The following is a 13,637-nucleotide window of genomic DNA, read 5'->3' as shown; positions in this document are numbered from 1 at the left end:
CATCACCCTCACTGTCACTGAGGAACTCCTGCTGTCTAACATCTACCTTTTTCTGATTTTTCTTGGTGTGTGGGACCCTGTCTAAACCTTCTGTCATCCTCAGATTTGAACCATGTGTTGTGTCTACCTTCTTTAGTACACTTTTCGGTACCACTATCTGTACTTCGTCACCTGAGTGTCCACTAGAGTCTCCTGTACCATAATCATCTGACCTGCAATCATTATCCTCATCTGTACTGTCCTTATCTGAAAAGGTCACTCTTTTACCTTCCCCTCCACTTTCTACCTTTGTAGTGTTCCTATTCTTTTTAGCTTTATGTCGATTAGCTCTAGATCCTGACCTGCTTTGCCAAGTATAAACCTTATTTCTGGTGTAATCATTATTATCTCTTACAAACTTCTTGAGCTTAAAGTTATCAATTTCACCTCTAAATTTGACAATTGTTTCACTTAATAGCTTATCAAAATCTTTATATTTAGGGTGTTCTAAAAACTCATTCAGCTGTGTCTGTATATGATTCAGCTCTTCCCTGATCTTAATCAACTGGCATTGTTTAAATTTAATAATCAATTGCATAAGTCTTTTAGAGCATTCACTCAAAATGTCATTCCATTCTTGCATAAACTCAGGATCTTCCACCTGGAAGGTAGGAAATTTACGCATTCTTAACCCTCTAGGGATTAAGTCCAAAGTCAGATATTTCTCCAACGCTCTCTGGTCCCACCATATTCTGTACTCTTTAATTAGGGTGCGCTCCATAGCCAAAAACACATCACTAATGGTGAGCAACTCTGTCTGTTTAACAAATGTATCCTCCAAAGTTAATCTTTCTGAGTCCAAATCAGAGATAGATTTCAAAGAAAAAAGCCCTGTTGCCATCTTTGCGAACAACTTTTGGCCACTAAAATTATGTGTGCCAAAGAATTGGATATATAAATGAGGTCAGTCTCAATCCGAGTCTAAGAGGGATATAATGCAAAACTCAATGCCACTCCTAACAGTTTGCCCTCTATACAGACTCACAGGATTGCGCTCCAAATGTAAAGAGAAAATATTTAGATTTCCCTCCAGATACTGTCTTATAACAAATTGCCCCCAAATTGCAGGGATCCTCTTGCAGCTCAGCAAATCAAAGAGACCCCACACAGCAGTATATTGACACTCTTATTTTAAAGTTCTGGGCATTCTGGGAGACACATACGGATTATTGCGGATCGCTCACCTGAACTCCGTGACTCTATTCATTCACTCCAGGCTTACCGCTTCTTCCGTCTCCTAGCCCCGACCGTGTCTACTTGCTAGTGGTTGTCAGGTACAGGCCATTCAGCATTCTGCTCTCTGCAGGATCACGCTATTCGGCGTGTGACGTCAGACGTCAATGTGTCACATCCGTGCATCCGTAGTCAGCAATCAGCCGCTCCTGCTACACATCCAGTATGCAGCTCCGGTTTCCAGTATCTCATCCGCCTTGCAGCTCTGTCCTCCGTCCTCAAGGGTCCAGCAGTGTGTAAGTAGTAGAACAAAGAACAAAAGAGATACACTGCGATCCTTAAAAGAATTTCAGGCTTTTAATATCCAAAAAATGTGTGCAAAGTAAACATAACAGGCAACAGCATCGCCGAGGCATGGTGACGTCACACACAAAAAAATTAAAAAATAACAATGTTAAGTATAGAAAAAGGGGGCATGCTACTTAGAAGCTTTGCATCTCAGGCATTTAAACAGCTACAGACCCCCAAGACCTACCGTTGGAAAGATAATCGCCTAACCTTTCCAACAGTGTAAGTCTTGAGCATCTGAAAAGGAAAAAAATATATATTTTTCCCCTTTCTTTCATGTAATTAGCAAGAGTCCATGAGCTAGTGACGTATGGGATATACATTCCTACCAGGAGGGGCAAAGTTTCCCAAACCTCAAAATGCCTATAAATACACCCCTCACCACACCCACAAATCAGTTTTACAAACTTTGCCTCCTATGGAGGTGGTGAAGTAAGTTTGTGCTAGATTCTACGTTGATATGCGCTCCGCAGCAGGTTGGAGCCCGGTTTTCCTCTCAGCGTGCAGTGAATGTCAGAGGGATCTGAGGAGAGTATTGCCTATTTGAATTCAATGATCTCCTTCTACGGGGTCTATTTCATAGGTTCTCTGTTATCGGTCGTAGAGATTCATCTCTTACCTTCCTTTTCAGATCGACGATATACTCTTATATATACCATTACCTCTACTGATTCTCGTTTCAGTACTGGTTTGGCTTTCTACTACATGTAGATGAGTGTCCTGGGGTAAGTAAGTCTTATTTTCTGTGACACTCTAAGCTATGGTTGGGCACTTTTATATAAAGTTCTAAATATATGTATTCAAACATTTATTTGCCTTGACTCAAGATGTTCAACGTTCCTTATTTCAGACAGTCAGTTTCATATTTGGGATAATGCATCAATCAATTTTTTTCTTACCTTAAAATTTGACTTTTTTCCCTGTGGGCTGTTAGGCTCGCGGGGGCTGAAAATGCTTCATTTTATTGCGTCATTCTTGGCGCAGACTTTTTTGGCGCAAATTTTTTTTTTCTGTTTCCGGCGTCATACGTGTCGCCGGAAGTTGCGTCATTTTTGACGTTTTTTTCGCCAAAAGTGTCGGCGTTCCGGATGCGGCGGCATTTTTGGGCCAAAAGCATTTAGGCGCCAAATAATGTGGGCATCTTTTTTGGCGCTAAAAAATATGGGCGTCTCCACATTATTTAAGTCTCATTTATTGCTTCTGGTTGCTAGAAGCTTGTTCACTGGCATTTTTTCCCATTCCTGAAATTGTCATTTAAGGAATTTGATCAATTTTGCTTTATATGTTGTTTTTTCTATTACATATTGCAAGATGTCCCAGATTGACACTGAGTCAGAAGATACTACTGGAAAATCGCTGCCTGGTGCTGGATCTACCAAAGTTAAGTGTATCTGCTATAAACTTGTGGTATCTGTTCCTCCAGCTGTTGTTTGTAATGAATGTCATGACAAACTTGTTAATGCAGATAATATTTCCTTTAGTAATGTTACATTACCTGTTGCTGTTCCATCAACATCTAATACTCAGAGTGTTCATGTTAACATAAGAGATTTTGTTTCTAAATCCATTAAGAAGGCTATGTCTGTTATTCCTCCTTCTAGTAAACGTAAAAGGTCTTTTAAAACTTCTCATTTTTCAGATGAATTTTTAAATGAACATCATCATTCTGATTCTGATAATGATTCCTCTGGTTCAGAGGATTCTGTTTCAGAGGTTGATGCTGATAAATCTTCATATTTATTCAAAATGGAATTTATTCGTTCTTTACTTAAAGAAGTATTAATTGCATTAGAAATAGAGGATTCTGGTCCTCTTGATACTAAATCTAAACGTTTAAATAAGGTTTTTAAATCTCCTGTAGTTATTCCAGAAGTTTTTCCTGTCCCTGATGCTATTTCTGAAGTAATCTCCAGGGAATGGAATAATTTGGGTAATTCATTTACTCCTTCTAAACGTTTTAAGCAGTTATATCCTGTGCCATCTGACAGATTAGAATTTTGGGACAAAATCCTTAAAGTTGATGGGGCTGTCTCTACTCTTGCTAAACGTACTACTATTCCTACGGCAGATAGTACTTCCTTTAAGGATCCTTTAGATAGGAAGATTGAATCCTTTCTAAGAAAAGCTTACTTATGTTCAGGTAATCTGATTAGACCTGCTATATCTTTAGCGGATGTTGCTGCAGCTTCAACTTTTTGGTTAGAAGCTTTAGCGCAACAAGTAACAGATCATAATTCTCATAGCATTGTTAATCTTCTTCAACATGCTAATAATTTTATTTGTGATGCCATCTTTGATATCATCAGGGTTGATGTCAGGTATATGTCTCTAGCTATTTTAGCTAGAAGAGCTTTATGGCTTAAAACTTGGAATGCTGATATGTCTTCTAAGTCAACTTTGCTTTCCCTTTCTTTCCAGGGTAATAAATTATTTGGTTCTCAGTTGGATTCTATTATCTCAACTGTTACTGGAGGGAAAGGAACTTTTTTACCACAGGATAAAAAATCTAAAGGTAAATTTAGGTCTAATAATCATTTTCGTTCCTTTCGTCACAATAAGGAATAAAAGCCTGATCCTTCACCCACAGGAGCGGTATCAGTTTGGAAACCATCTCCAGTCTGGAATAAATCCAAGCCTTTTAGAAAACCAAAGCCAGCTCCCAAGTCCACATGAAGGTGCGGCCCTCATTCCAGCTCAGCTGGTAGGGGGCAGATTACGATTTTTCAAAGAAATTTGGATCAATTCCATTCACAATCTTTGGATTCAAAACATTGTTTCAGAAGGGTACAGAATTGGCTTCAAGATAAGGCCTCCTGCAAAGAGATTTTTTTCTTTCCCGTGTCCCAGTAAATCCAGCGAAGGCTCAAGCATTTCTGAAATGTGTTTCAGATCTAGAGTTGGCTGGAGTAATTATGCCAGTTCCAGTTCTGGAACAGGGGCTGGGGTTTTATTCAAATCTCTTCATTGTACCAAAGAAGGAGAATTCCTTCAGACCAGTTCTGGATCTAAAAATATTGAATCGTTATGTAAGGATACCAACATTCAAAATGGTAACTATAAGGACTATCCTGCCTTTTGTTCAGCATGGGCATTATATGTCCACAATAGATTTACAGGATGCATATCTGCATATTCCGATTCATCCAGATCACTATCAGTTTCTGAGATTCTCTTTCCTAGACAAGCATTACCAGTTTGTGGCTCTGCCGTTTGGCCTAGCAACAGCTCCAAGAATTTTTACAAAGGTTCTCGGTTCCCTTCTGTCTGTAATCAGAGAACAGGGTATTGTGGTATTTCCTTATTTGGACGATATCTTGGTACTTGCTCAGTCTTCACATTTAGCAGAATCTCATACGAATCGACTTGTGTTGTTTCTTCAAGATAATGGTTGGAGGATCAATTTACCGAAAAGTTCATTGATTCCTCAGACAAGGGTAACCTTTTTAGGTTTCCAGATAGATTCAGCGTCCATGACTCTGTCTCTGACAGACAAGAGACGTCTAAAGTTGATCTCAGCTTATCGAAACCTTCAATCACAATCATTCCCTTCGGTAGCCTTATGCATGGAAATTCTAGGTCTTATGACTTCTGCATCGGACGCGATCCCCTTTGCTCGTTTTCACATGCGACCTCTTCAGCTCTGTATGCTGAACCAGTGGTGCAGGGATTACACAAAGATATCTCAATTAATATCTTTAAAACCGATTGTACGACACTCTCTGACGTGGTGGACAGATCACCATCGTTTAGTTCAGGGGGCTTCTTTTGTTCTTCCGACCTGGACTGTGATTTCAACAGATGCAAGTCTGACAGGTTGGGGAGCTGTTTGGGGGTCTCTGACAGCACAAGGGGTTTGGGAATCTCAGGGGGTGAGATTACCAATCAATATTTTGGAACTCCGTGCAATTTTCAGAGCTCTTCAGTCATGGCCTCTTCTAAAGAGAGAATCGTTCATTTGTTTTCAGACAGACAATGTCACAACTGTGGCATACATCAATCATCAAGGAGGGACTCACAGTCCTCTGGCTATGAGAGAAGTATCTCGGATACTGGTATGGGCGGAATCCAGCTCCTGTCTAGTTTCTGCGGTTCATATCCCAGGTATAGACAATTGGGAAGCGGATTATCTCAGTCGCCAAATGTTACATCCGGGCGAATGGTCTCTTCACCCAGAGGTATTTCTTCAGATTGTTCAAATGTGGGGACTTCCAGAAATAGATCTGATGGCTTCTCATCTAAACAAGAAACTTCCCAGGTATCTGTCCAGATCCAGGGATCCTCAAGCGGAAGCAGTGGATGCATTGTCACTTCCTTGGAAGTATCATCCTGCCTATATCTTTCCGCCTCTAGTTCTTCTTCCAAGAGTAATCTCCAAGATTCTGAAGGAATGCTCGTTTGTTCTGCTGGTGGCTCCAGCATGGCCTCACAGGTTTTGGTATGCGGATCTTGTCCGGATGGCCTCTTGCCAACCGTGGACTCTTCCGTTAAGACCAGACCTTCTGTCGCAAGGTCCTTTTTTTCCTTCAGGATCTCAAATCCTTAAATTTAAAGGTATGGAGATTGAACGCTTGATTCTTAGTCAAAGAGGTTTCTCTGACTCAGTGATTAATACCATGTTACAGGCTCGTAAATCTGTATCTAGGAAGATATATTATAGAGTCTGGAAGACTTACATTTCTTGGTGTCTTTCTCATCATTTTTCCTGGCATTCTTTTAGAATTCCGAGAATTTTACAGTTTCTTCAGGATGGTTTGGATAAAGGTTTGTCTGCAAGTTCCTTGAAAGGACAAATCTCTGCTCTTTCTGTTCTTTTTCACAGAAAGATTGCTAATCTTCCTGATATTCATTGTTTTGTACAAGCTTTGGTTCGTATAAAACCTGTCATTAAGTCAATTTCTCCTCCTTGGAGTTTGAATTTGGTTCTGGGGGCTCTTCAAGCTCCTCCGTTTGAACCTATGCATTCATTGGACATTAAATTACTTTCTTGGAAAGTTTTGTTTCTTTTGGCCATCTCTTCTGCTAGAAGAGTTTCTGAATTATCTGCTCTTTTTTGTGAGTCTCCTTTTCTGATTTTTCATCAGGATAAGGCGGTGTTGCGAACTTCTTTTAAATTTTTACCTAAGGTTGTGAATTCTAACAACATTAGTAGAGAAATTGTGGTTCCTTCATTATGTCCTAATTCTAAGAATTCTAAGGAGAGATCATTGCATTCTTTGGATGTAGTTAGAGCTTTGAAATATTATGTTGAAGCTACTAAGACTTTCCGAAAGACTTCTAGTCTATTTGTTATCTTTTCCGGTTCTAGGAAAGGTCAGAAGGCCTCTGCCATTTCTTTGGCATCTTGGTTGAAATCTTTAATTCATCATGCTTATGTCGAGTCGGGTAAAACTCTGCCTCAAAGGATTACAGCTCATTCTACTAGGTCAGTTTCTACTTCCTGGGCGTTTAGGAATGAAGCTTCGGTTGATCAGATTTGCAAAGCAGCAACTTGGTCTTCTTTGCATACTTTTACTAAATTCTACCATTTTGATGTGTTTTCTTCTTCTGAAGCAGTTTTTGGTAGAAAAGTACTTCAGGCAGCTGTTTCAGTTTGATTCTTCTGCTTATAATTTCAGTTTTTTTCATTATAAGATTTAAACTTTATTTTGGGTGTGGATTGTTTTCAGCGGAATTGGCTGTCTTTATTTTATCCCTCCCTCTCTAGTGACTCTTGCGTGTAAGATCCACATCTTGGGTAGTCATTATCCCATAAGTCACTAGCTCATGGACTCTTGCTAATTACATGAAAGAAAACATAATTTATGTAAGAACTTACCTGATAAATTCATTTCTTTCATATTAGCAAGAGTCCATGAGGCCCACCCTTTTTGTGGTGGTTATGATTTTTTTGTATAAAGCACAATTATTCCAATTCCTTATTTTTTATGCTTTCGCACTTTTTTCTTATCACCCCACTTCTTGGCTATGCGTTAAACTGATTTGTGGGTGTGGTGAGGGGTGTATTTATAGGCATTTTGAGGTTTGGGAAACTTTGCCCCTCCTGGTAGGAATGTATATCCCATACGTCACTAGCTCATGGACTCTTGCTAATATGAAAGAAATGAATTTATCAGGTAAGTTCTTACATAAATTATGTTTTTTCAAAAAATATAAAAACCCTTTAAACAGCCTAGCACCCAGGTGGGAAAGTGCTTAGCACTCAAAGGGTGACACGGAACACTTTCGTGATTCAGATAGAGCATACAATTTTAAGCAACTTTCTAATTTACACTTATCAATTTCTCTTGTAAGGTGTATCCAGTCCACGGGTTCATCCATTACTTGTGGGATATTCTCCTTCCCAACAGGAAGTTGCAAGAGGACACCTACAGCAGAGCTGTCTATATAGCTCCTCCCCTAACTGCCACCCCCAGTCATTCTCTTGCAACTCTCGACAAGAAAGGAAGTATCAAGAGATATGTGGTGACTTAGTGTAGTTTTACCTTCAATCAAGAGTTTGTTATTTTTAAACGGTACCGGCGTTGTACTGTTTTACTCTCAGGCAGAAATTAGAAGAAGAATTCTGCCTGGAGGTTTGATGATCTTAGCGGTTTGTAACTAAGGTCCATTGCTGTTCTCACACATAACTGAAGAATATGGGGAAACTTTAGTTGGGGGAACGGTCTGCAGATTACCTGCTTTGAGGTATGTTCAGTATTTTTATTTCTAGAGAGATGAATAAGTTCTAGAAAATGCTGACAGAGCCTTGTGTATTTGAGGTAAGCCTGATGCAGTGATTTAACAGCGACTGGATCATGCTTGCATAACAGGGTAATACTCATGTTAATATTCATATTGCTTAGTGACAAAACGTTTACATGATTTCATAAATAGGACGTTTTTTCTCTGAAGGAGATAAGTCTTTATTTGGGGCCTAGTTTCCACATGGCTAGTCAGATACTCCTAGGAGTATTTTCTCAAGGCCCCTCTGACATCCAGTACATGGTGGGAAGGGCCTATTTTAGCGCTTTAACTGTGCAGTTTTAATTCAGACTGAGACATCCAGCTTCCCTAGAAGAGTCCTCTGGCATCTGAGAACCATTTCAAAGGGGTTATTTCTGCACAAAATCGTATTTAAGGGCAGGTAGGAGCCTCAGCAGAACTGTGGCACGCTGCTCAATTGACTTTTAACGTTTTTTAATGTTTTTCAATCCGGTTTGGGGCCTAAGGGGTTAATCATCCATTTGCAAGTGGGTGCAATGTTGCTTTAGTCCCTTACTCACACTGTAAAAAGTTCAAAGATTTTACTGTATTTTTTCACTGTTTTGCAGTTTAAGTGCTAGTTTTTTTCTCTTAAAGGCATAGTAACGTTTTTGTTTAATTGCAGTTTCACCTTTATTAAAGTGTTTTCCAAGCTTGCTTGTATCATTACTAGTCTGTTAAACATGTCTGACATAGAGGAAACTCCTTGTTCAATATGTTTGGAAGCCATTGTGGAACCCCCTCTTATAATGTGTACCAAATGTACTGAAATTTCTATAAACTATAAAGACCATATTATGGCGCTTAAACATTTATCTCCAGGGGATTCTCTGACTGAAAAGAGGGAGATTATGCCATCTAACTCTCCCCATGTGTCAGAATCCATAACTCCCGCGCAAGTGTCGCCAAGTACATCTAGCGCGTCTAATTCTTTTACCTTGCAGGACATGGCGGCAGTTATGAATGCTACCCTCACAGAGGTATTCTCCAAACTGCCAGGGCTACAAGGAAAGCGAGACAGCTCTGGGGCTAGAACTAATACAGAACTTTCTGACGCTTTATTGCCTGTGTCCAATATACCCTCACAATACTCAGAAGCCGAGGCAGGTGAGCTTCTATCTGTGGGTGACATTTCAGACTCAGGGAAGGCGTTACTTCAGTCTGATTCTGAGATGACAGCGTTTAAATTTAAGCTTGAACACCTCCGCTTATTGCTTAGGGAGGTTTTAGCGACTCTGGATGATTGTGACCCCATTGTGGTTCCAGAGAAATTGTGTAAAATGGACAAATACTTTGCAGTGCCTGTTTACACTGTTTTTCCAGTCGCTAAGAGGTTTTCGGAAATTATTACTAAGGAATGGGATAGACCAGGTGTGCCGTTCTCTTCCCCCTCCTGCTTTCAAAAAGATGTTTCCCATAGATGCCACCATACGGGACTTGTGGCAGACGGTTCCTAAGGTGGAGGGAGCAGTTTCTACCCTAGCTAAGCGTACAACTATCCCCGTCGAGGACAGTTGTGCTTTCCTAGATCCTATGGATAAAAAATTGGAGGGTCTCCTTAAGAAAATTTTTATACATCAAGATTTTATTCTCCAGCCTCTTGCATGCATTGCCCCAATTACTGCTGCAGTGGCCTTTTGGTTTGAGTCTGTTGAGGAGGCTCTACAGGTGGAGACCCCGTTAGATAATATCCTAGACAGGATTAAAGCTCTTAAGTTAGCTAACTCCTTTATTTCTGACGCCATTTTTCATTTAGCCAAGCTAACGGCTAAGAATTTAGGTTTTGCCATTTTGGCGCGTAGGGCGCTATGGCTTAAGTCCTGGTCAGCAGACGTTACTTCAAAGTCTAAGCTTCTTAACATCCCCTTCAAGGGACAGACCCTATTCGGGCCCGGTCTGAAGGAGATCATTTCTGATATTACTGAGGTAAAGGTCACGCCCTTCCTCAGGATAGGTCCAATAAGTTAAGGACCAAACAGAATAATTTTCGTTCCTTTCGAAACTTCAAGAGTGGCGCAGCTTCAGTTTCCTCTAATGCAAAACAAGAGGGAAATTTCGCCCAGCCCAAACCAGTCTGGAGACCTAACCAGGCTTGGAACAAGGGGAAGCAGGCCAAGAAACCTGCGGCTGCTTCTAAGACGGCATGAAGGAGAAGCCCCCTATCCGGGACCGGATCTAGTGGGGGGCAGATTTTTTCTCTCTTCGCCCAGGCTTGGGCAAGAGACGTCCAGGATCCCTGGGCATTAGAGATTGTTTCCCAAGGATATCTTCTGGACTTCAAAGCTTCATCTCCAAAGGGGAGATTTCATCTCTCACAATTATCTGTAAACCAGATAAAGAGAGAGGCATTCTTACGTTGTGTTCAAGACCTACTGGTTATGGGAGTGATCCACCCAGTTCCAAGGGAGGAACAGGGGCAGGGCTTCTATTCAAATCTGTTTATAGTTCCCAAAAAAGAGGGAACTTTCAGACCAATCTAAACAAATTTCTCAGGGTCCCATCTTTCAAGATGGAGACTATCCGAACCATCCTCCCTATGATCCAGGAGGGTCAATATATGACTACCGTGGACTTAAAGGATGCTTATCTCCACATTCTGATTCACAGAGATCATCATCAGTTCCTCAGGTTCGCCTTCTTAGACGGGCATTACCAGTTTGTGGCTCTTCCCTTCGGGTTAGCTACGGCACCAAGAATCTTTACGAAGGTTCTAGGGTCCCTACTGGCGGTTCTAAGGCCACGGTGCATGGGGATTTGAAAAGTCGACGCCTGTATCAGAATGTCGTCTAGGTAAGGAGCCACCGCTAAGTCCCATACGGACATTGTTCTGGCCTTTCTGAGGTCTCACGGGTGGAAGGTGAACGAAGAAAAGGGTTCACTCTCCCCTCTCACAAGAGTTTCTTTCCTAGGAACACTGATAGATTCAGTAGAAATGAAAATATTTCTGACAGAGGTCAGGTTATCAAAGCTTCTAACTTCCTGCCGTGCTCTTCATTCCACTTCTCGGCCGTCAGTGGCTCAGTGTATGGAAGTAATCGGCCTAATGGTAGCAGCAATGGACATAGTTCCGTTTGCCCGCCTACATCTCAGACACAGATTTGTCCCCTCTGCTAAATCTGGATCAAGAGACCAGGGATTCTCTTCTCTGGTGGTTATCTCTGGTCCATCTGTCCAGGGGAATGAGTTTCCGCAGGCCAGAGTGGACTATAGTGACGACAGATGCCAGCCTTCTGGGCTGGGGCGCAGTCTGGAACTCCCTGAAGGCTCAGGGTTCGTGGACTCAGGAGGAAGCCCTCCTTCCGATAAACATTCTGGAACTGAGAGCGATATTCAATGCTCTTCAGGCTTGGCCTTAATTAGCTGCGGTCAGGTTCATCAGATTTCAGTCGGACAATATCACGACTGTAGCCTATATCAACCATCAGGGGGGAAAAAGAAGCCCCCTGGCAATGTTGGAGGTTTCAAAGATAATTCTATGGGCAGAGGTTCACTCTTGCCATCTCTCAGCTATCCATATCCCAGGAGTAGAGAACTGGGAGGCGGATTTTCTAAGTCAGCAGACTGTTCATCCGGGGGAGTGGGAGCTCCATCCAGAGGTATATTCCCAGCTGATTCAACTATGGGGCAAACCAGAACTGGATCTGATGGCGTCTCGTCAGAACGCCAAGCTTCCTTGTTACGGGTCCAGGTCAAGGGATCCCCAGGCAGCGCTGATAGATGCTCTAGCAGTGCCCTGGTCCTTCAGCCTGGCTTATGTGTTCCCACCATTCCCTCTCCTCCCTCGTCTGATTGCCAAGATCAAGCAGAAGAGAGCTTCAGTGATTTTGATAGCACCTGCGTGGCCACGCAGGACATGGTATGCAGATCTGGTGGACATGTCATCCCTTCCACCATGGACTCTGCCGCTGAGGCAGGACCTTCTACTCCAAGGTCCATTCAAACATCCAAATCTAATTTCTCTGCGGCTGACTGCTTGGAGATTGAACGCTTGATTTTATCAAAACGTGGTTTCTCCGAGTCGGTCATTGATACCTTAATTCAGGCTCGAAAGCCTGTCACCAGGAAAATCTATCATAAGATATGGTGTAAATATCTTCATTGGTGTGAATCCAAGGGTTACTCATGGAATAAAGTCAGGATTCCTAGGATATTATCCTTTCTCCAAGAAGGATTGGAGAAGGGATTGTCAGCTTGTTCCTTAAAGGGACAGATTTCTGCTCTGTCTATTCTTCTGCACAAGCGTCTGGCAGATGTTCCAGACGTTCAGGCGTTTTGTCAGGCTTTAGTTAGAATCAAGCCTGTGTTTAAACCTGTTGCTCCGCCATGGAGTTTAAATTTAGTTCTTAAAGTTCTTCAAGGGGTTCCGTTTGAACCTCTGTATTCCATAGATATCAAGCTTTTATCTGGGAATATTCTGTTTTTGGTAGCTATCTCTTCGGCTCGAAGAGTTTCAGAGTTATATTACAGTGAGATTCCCCTTATCTGATCTTCCATACAGATAAGGTAGTTTTGCGTACCAAACCTGGGTTTCTTCCTAAGGTGGTATCTAATAAGAATATCAATCTGGAGATTGTTGTTCCGTCACTGTGTCCTAATCTTTCTTCAAAGAAGGAACGTCTATTACACAATCTTGACGTGGTTCATGCTTTAAAGTTTTATTTACAAGCTACTAAGGATTTTCGTCAAACATCTGCATTGTTTGTTGTCTACTCTGGACAGAGGAGAGGCCAAAAGGCTTCGGCATCTTCTCTTTCATTTTGGCTGAGAAGCATAATCAGTTTAGCTTATGAGACTGCTGGCCAGCAGCCTCCTGAAAGAATTACAGCTCATTCCACTAGAGCGGTAGCTTCCACATGGGCTTTTAAAAATGAGGCCTCTGTTGAACAGATTTGTAAGGCGGCGATTTGGTCTTCGCTTCATACTTTTTCTAAATTCTACAAATTTTATACTTTTGCTTCCTCTGAGGCTATTTTTGGGAGAAAGGTCTTGCAGGCAGTGGTAGCTTCCATTTAAGTGCCTGCCTTGTCCCTCCCTTCATCCGTGTCCTAAAGCTTTGGTATTGGTATCCCACAAGTAATGGATGAACCCGTGGACTGGATACACCTTACAAGAGAAAACAAAATTTATGCTTACCTGATAAATTTCTTTCTCTTGTGGTGTATCCTGTCCACGGCCCACCCTGTCACTTTAAGGTAGGTGTTTTTATTTTTAAACTACAGTCACCACTGCACCCTATAGTTTCTCCTTTTTTCTTGCTTGTCTTCGGTCGAATGACTGGGGGTGGCAGTTAGGGGGGGGGGGGCTATATAGACAGCTCTGCTGTGGGTATCCTCTTG

This window comes from Bombina bombina, chromosome 1 (genome assembly GCF_027579735.1).
Source record: "Bombina bombina isolate aBomBom1 chromosome 1, aBomBom1.pri, whole genome shotgun sequence".
Classification (NCBI taxonomy): Eukaryota; Metazoa; Chordata; class Amphibia; order Anura; family Bombinatoridae; genus Bombina; species Bombina bombina.
Note: the sequence above shows the minus strand (reverse complement) of the source record.